Source organism: Montipora foliosa, chromosome 7, assembly GCF_036669935.1.
Source record: "Montipora foliosa isolate CH-2021 chromosome 7, ASM3666993v2, whole genome shotgun sequence".
Classification (NCBI taxonomy): Eukaryota; Metazoa; Cnidaria; class Anthozoa; order Scleractinia; family Acroporidae; genus Montipora; species Montipora foliosa.
In genome coordinates, this window is record NC_090875.1 from 16,615,920 (window position 1) to 16,623,010 (window position 7,091).

At 40.6% G+C, this 7,091-nt stretch overlaps 1 pseudogene; it reads right to left on the minus strand.

The window, feature by feature from the left end:
* Positions 1-2,416: 2,416 nt before the first annotated feature.
* On the minus strand, positions 2,417-6,826 carry LOC138010873 (type I iodothyronine deiodinase-like; annotated as a pseudogene).
* Positions 6,827-7,091: the final 265 nt, after the last annotated feature.

Consider the following 7,091-nt stretch of genomic DNA (forward strand, 5'->3'; position numbering starts at 1 on the left):
TCAGCGCGTGCGTAAATCACGAGGATGTTAAACAGGTATATTTTCAGGAAGCGTGTTTGAATTTCAACAAATGAGCCCCAAAATTGGCAAGAATTTGTAACGCTGATAAATACTAAAGCAGCTTCTATTTCCAAAACGATGGAATTACCTGGTGATAAATAACCTCAGACTTAATTGATTAGAGTGTAACGTGAAGTGCTAGTTTTGTACCCCAAATGAACCATGTGAGCGTTAGCCCTACTAATGGAAATGGGCCCACACAAGGACAGAGAAAAACTCTGACCAGGGTGGGAATTGAACCCACGACGTCCGGGTTAGATCACCGCTGCTCGTCTGGGAGTGTGAATTTTTGGCTTTTGCAGAATCAATGGTCGACCTCACGGGTTGGATGTTGAATTCGCATATTTCTTGTCGAACTTTATAAACTACAATCTTGGACAAAACTCATTGGGAAAATGTGGCTCTCTAATAAAGAGTAAATTCTTCCTACTTTGCCCCCTCTTCCCATTTCAATGTTTTTTCAAAAAGCGACCAAAGGCTCGCACAGTATTTTGCATTACATTATCAATATTGGTAAGGGTAAGGGGGTAAGGGGGGAAGGACCACTGTATTTTGTGAGTGCGTGCCAAATGATGCTTAAGCTAGAATTTTTCGCAACAGTTTTGTCCAAGATTGTAGAAAGAAAGAAAAAACAAACTGACAAAAGCAAAAACCCGGTGTCTTGCCATCATTTTGTCAGAGATGTATCCTTTTTTTTTCGCGAGTTGTTAACCCTGGTTTTCACTAGCGACGCAAGCATAAGAGCGCTTATTTCATCGTGAAAACGAGGTTGACGCAAGCAAGTTGCTTGCTTGCTTGCGTTCGGTTACGTCGTGTAAACCGAAACAAAGCATAAGCACAAGGAAATTTGCTACGTCTGGCCAACTAAAGCACTCGTTCCAGATTTCCCGCGTCTGATCATTTAAACAAAATGGCGGATGCCGTCGTTGATTTTTATGATTATGGAAAACAAAACGCAGCTCACTTGAAATTTATCGAATAAGGCCGTGTTTCAAGTTACTGCACTACCACACGTACGCATTGCGTACCTATTTTTTTGTAAACTTACTCATCTGATTGACCAGAAACCAACATATTTTTGAACACAGTTTAATGCATAAAGCATTTCTTTATTGAGAGAACTTGGCAATTGTTTTAATCATGCCATTGTTGATTGTATTATTTTGTTAAAAAAAAAGTACAATCCATCGTATACCCATTGAAAACGTCTTAGCTTGCCAAATCAACTATCTAACTATCGAGATTCCTTCTGTTTAGACTAGCTTTAGCTTCATTGCCCAAACACCAAATCCTCATATCCACACTATTAGTCGAGCCATAGAGATCCACATTCAAATGGTGTTTTTCCTTTATGGCTGTCATCCAGGATTTCGGACTTCGTAGAGATGAACAAAAAAGCGGCTAGAATGGACAGAAGATTCAGGAAACTGACGATTTCAAGTTAAGTATTTACATTGATCTCTCTTCGCGAGGAACAAAAATTGGCAGTTTATCAGTTTCACCTTTCGCAACACATAATGGTTTAACTTGAAAGGAATTGCTTTGAAACTTGGTTTTATGGGCTATGTCGATACCACTGTCATTGCACCGAATTATCAAATTAAACTAGCTGTCATCACATAACTTCCTCTTGACGTCTCGGCCGGCACGTTGGGGTCCCTGCTCCAAACAAGCAACGGCCATATCCTCCATGAATCGAACTATAGTTTCATTAAGAAGAATCGTCGTCTCCGGATTCTTAAGCAAAGCTTTTCTTTTGTTTATTGGAAATATGACCAATGATCACGTGATTGAAAACCACGTTCCCAGAGCTTTTCTCTACCGAGAGTCTCGTTTCCTGGGAAGGAGGTTGATCCATGTTAACCCTCACGGTAAGGGTAGGGAAGGGTCATTTTCCAGTGGGTAGCTTCCTTAATCACGGAGTGAAACCTTGGCATGTGAATCATAATAGTGCAGTGTTTGGATTAGCTGCAAAGCATTTTTGGATTCGGCTCATTAAGAACTAGACCCTCCGTGAGGGTACACTGGGTTGCCTGTGGTACGTGCAGCCCCGGAGGTGGGGGGGGGGACTCCCATATGGAACACACAGGGATGCTAGTCGGAAATTTTAAATTTAACCCCTGAAGGAGACCATCTGGGCGTGGCTGAAGCTTTTTGTGACTCCTAAAGGAGACCAATCTGGGTGTGACTTAAGCAAATTTTGACCTTAAGCGAGACCAAAATCCAAAATTTACACCCCTAAGCGAGACGACGAGCATCCCCGTCTGTTTCATATGGGAGCCCCCCCCCCCCCCCCCCTCGGGCTTGCAAAAACAAACCAAAAGGTAATTAACAGGTCCTCACACGTTCGTACGACGAAACAGATCCTTTTCTGAGGTTAAAAACCTGGCTACTGGCCTAACTCTTCTTCCTACTTTCCCAACCGCGAGAAAACCGCGGTAAATCAGCCATCGCCAAAAAATGTTTTTTTTTTCTCAAAAATATTTAAGTTAGGGGGAAAAAATACATCATTTTAAAGCTAAGAAAATAAGCTTTCCAACAGCATATAACTTATTTACAGAAAACTGAAACATTTTATAAAAGCGAAAGTTGAACGAAAAAATTTAAGAAAAATAACAGTAAAATATGTTTTCTAGGCAAAATTTGGTCATTTTAGCGTTGATTACGAATTTTTGGATGCAAAACTAATATTTTCTGCAATTTATCTGCCTTCTTGGACATAAATTCGACCGAAAACTGATAAGGCACGAATATTTTTAGATTTTTAGGAATAATAGATAACGTGGTTCAATGCGTAATGTGATAATGCGATAAAAGTGTCAAATTTGCGACCCATTGCTAACGGCAACGGAAGCGATCGCATTACGAATAATTAACCTCTGTTGCCAAAAACCACTCAAATAACCGGTCAGTGTAAAACGCAGACTGCAGACTGCAGACCAGGGATAAAATGCAGACTGAGGGTAAAATGCAGACTGCAGACTGTGGGTTAGTAAAATAATAATGAAAAAAGAGTTATAAGAGTGTTAGTAGCCGTTTGTACTTTCACACTGAAACCCCAACACAGCTCCCATCGCTTTGGTTGCCCCACCGCATGTTTTATCGAACTCTGTAAGAATTGAAGCTGTTTGAATCCTTGTTGTTGTTTGAAAAAGGACAGTTTCGTTAAGTGAGTTGCTTTTAGGCAAAGAAGTCACCACCCCGTAATTCATATGCCCAAGATACCGGGTTTTTGTAAGTTTCTTTTTCTGTCAAGTGTGATAAAGTTTGACAATGAAATGAGCGAAGTCAAAACAAAGATCACAATCGCCCAACTCTTGTTTATGCAAAGTCAAAATTTACTCTCCAAGACGTGTACGACGTGATTTATCACCAGGTAATTCCATCATTTTGGAAATAGCAGCTACTTTATTATTCATCTGCGTCACAAGTTTTCACTGATTTTGGGGCTCATTTTGTTGAAACTCAAGCACGCTTCCAACAGGCTTGTGAACCCTTCCTGCTTACAGAGCAATACTAAAAAACTTCTCCCATATCACATTTGAACCTTAAGCTCGAAAATTCAATACACAACATGATATTATAATTCACAAAGGCAGAAAATACCACAGAATCCTTTTCCAGCGAAAATTTTATTGAAACAAACAACATATTTGCTCTTAGAGGCGAAAACCTCTTCCTATTTGATTGCGTGCGTGAAGACAAGAAACTCAATTGTGTCAAATTACCATGTACTTCAGGTAAATACTGCTCACTTTGATTTCGTCTCGACGGGCGATAGATTGTTGTCGAAGTCCAGTACTCGTCGCTTTTGAGATTCATGCCTAGTTTATCCAACTGACTTTCCATTATTGAGCTCCATAAGGGTATATTTTGTTTAAGGATCCACTAAAACGCCATTCGCGTTGCATGACTTTCGACGCCATTGCAGGCTAAGTTAATGATTCTACCGTGTCCACAAGAGAAATCTACGCAGTTCCACTACCCTCTCGATCCTAAGAAAATACGCGCAGAAGGCTCTATACACAAAGACACTACTTACCAGGGGAGTGACAGGCAAGACTTTTACCGACACGGAAAAAAAAAAAAAAAAAAAAACGAAAAAAAAAAAAAAAAAAGAAAACAAACAAACTAAACGAAGACCTCGACTGGGTTTGCCTTATAAGGCAACCCAGTAACAAGATTTCATACATCAAGAGAAGCGTATTTACTCCGTAGGGCATTTCTCATATACGGTCCCTAAAAATTAAATATGCTGGAGGGGGTGAGGGGGGGGTGGGTGGGGAGATTGTTGCGCTATGAAGCCACGTGATCAGCGGCCATATAAGTCTTTCCGTACGAAACAAGAGGGAAGATATCTGTTTACAAACATTTCTTTTTTTTTTCAAATGCGCCAGCCACTGAAACCGAAAAACCAAACACTTCATTCTCAAAGCTAACGAGTCTCTGGTTGTTTCAATTCCCAGGGGATTTGCTCGAAAAACCAACACGGAAGCACTGACGTCATGCTAAAAAGCTATGTAGGCCATTTTCCCTTACAGAAGAAGTCTTAAAGTGTACTGTTACGAATATTAATTAATGTCATTCGTGTTAAAAGTACAATGAATCACCATGAAAAATTTTCATTTGAATTATCCGAATTACATTGATTGGGGAAGTAAGAGGAATTGCTACACACTTTTAAAAAATGCTAGATATAAAAACCTTGTTTGACAAATCGATATTGATGGCTTATCACAAGACTAAATGAAGACCGGCGAGTTAGAACTTCTCCCCCGTTTTAGGACGTAGTTACAGAGTGGTTTTGTATTTTTCTAACCACTTTTCCACCTCCCCTAAGTTGTAGTTGTAGGGACCCGTCCCACCCTCGTACACTATCTTGCCTTGCTGTATAATATACAGTCTCTCGGGCCAGGCTCCATACGCGTCGTTCGCTTCATTCTGCATCGAGTCGACCACAATAGGAGCGGTGCATGAACAGAACTCCTGCAAACGTTTGGCGGCGTCACAACGCTCTATTAAATTCTTGTGTTGCTGGATTTCGATGTTGTTCTATAATGAGAAGTGGAATAATGAAGGTGAAAAAGTAAGCCATTATTTCATTTTTTCATTATGATGCGTTACGAAGCTACAATGGGGGATAAAATTCTTCGGCGAAAACTATTATGATAGCCTGTTATGAGCTCCCTGTGCATGTCCAATGCCTTCCTCTCCTTTCCCCCTCCTGTAATATTGTTAAAATCAAACAATTATACATCCAGTTTGTGACGTATAGCAAAGAAAATTCAACGTTGTTTTGGGGGGGGGGGGGGGGGGATGGGGGGCGGGGAGGAGGAGTGACCGGGGACGGTTTCTCTAAAGTCCTGTAAACGCGGTTTCGGGCCCGAACAGCCATTTGTGAACCTGCCAACCGCATGTTCAGGAAAGCCGATTTTTAAACATGTTTTCAAGGTAATAAAAAGCAAACTGACTGTGAAGTTTGTTGCCTTAAATCCTCTCCGTTCTTGAGATACAGAGGAAATGGCGACACCCGAAAATGGCCCGTAAAGTTTCGGGACTTTCGAGAAACGGGCCCCAGGTCCGTAGCTAAAAAAAAATTATGACTGAGGCAATGTCGATAGTTAAATTCTCTCCGCAGGTATTTTAGGCGTTTATGATGAGTACATTTCAAAGACAACTCTGGAATCACACTTTATTTTCAAAAATCACGAAAACACGACTGAGGCAAGTAGTTCAGTTTGCCTCATACTCTAAGCTAAGACGCTGGTGACGTATATTAATCTCCATATTGCGAAAGTGACTTAAGGACTTTAACCTCCATATGGTAGCCTAGTTTTCCCGGACGAATTGGATGAAGAAGATTAATTTAACTCGGTATAGCCATGGTTATGAACAAAGAGCTATCCAACCCCACCTTATAAGGTAACTAAAAGTGCACTTAAAAGGTTATGAAATCTCGTCTAAAATGAAAAACAGAGAAGAATGTGGTAGCCAGTACTTACATTCCAACGCCAATCATCCGTTGGGTGAGCTTCGCTAATGTATACTGTAAGAAAATCTGCAACCTTGTCAAAATTGTGAACGACAGTCTGAAAGTCTTTCACAAAAGTGACAAGGAAAGGTGGTCAGGTGCAGCTGCCGAAGTTAAGAACAAGCGGGCGATTCCCTTTAGTAAAATCTAACAGCTTGCATTCTTTTCCATCAACCTTGGCAACTGTGCAATTCGGAGCAGAAAAGCCAAGCTTAGCCACCTTGTTTAAATCACCGACCAGTATTTTTACAATGGAGACGAAGTGCTTGCGTCCACCGTAAACGTCCCAAAAGTTTTGGTATGGAACACGACTGCTCTCTTCTTCGAACTTTTGAAGCTTGTTCTTAAGGACTGGAGTGTGGGACCACACGACTCTCACAACAAAGGCGACAATGCATTTGATGTAAATTAAACCAAGTGCTATGGCATACGGTAGGCCCTTCATCTTGATAGCGTGATAAACTGAGTGAAAACGTTCGAGGTTGCAAAGTGGCTTCCACGGATTAGATCGGCTTTGCAACTGATAGCAATAGAATCAATAGTAGAATAGTCTTGTAAACGACACACTTCATTGGCCAACTGTGACACACTCAGGGTTTGCGTGAAACCTTATCCCCCACGCACAATTTGCGGCCAAACTCATATTTGTTTCTTTGCCTGTGCTTCAGCCATCTTAATTTAGTTTAGTTTAGTTTAGTTGAAACGTTGACAAACAAAATATTTAATCTAAGAAACGTATGGGAAATTCATTTTCAAGAAAATAGAAAGGGCAACAAATCGATTCAAATAAAGTGTTGAAATGTCGCGCCACCGTTGAAGCGTTTCATCCCATCTTTTACTTAAGTCTCTTGTAATGTAAATGACTAATCTACATGTTTGAAGTATTGCAATAAACAAGAAATAAACAGACGTATTGAGGAATGACATGGCAGACGATATTGAGTGACTGTTCTGTACTAACTATGCGCAGATTGAAGGATCATGCAACAATACCACAAAA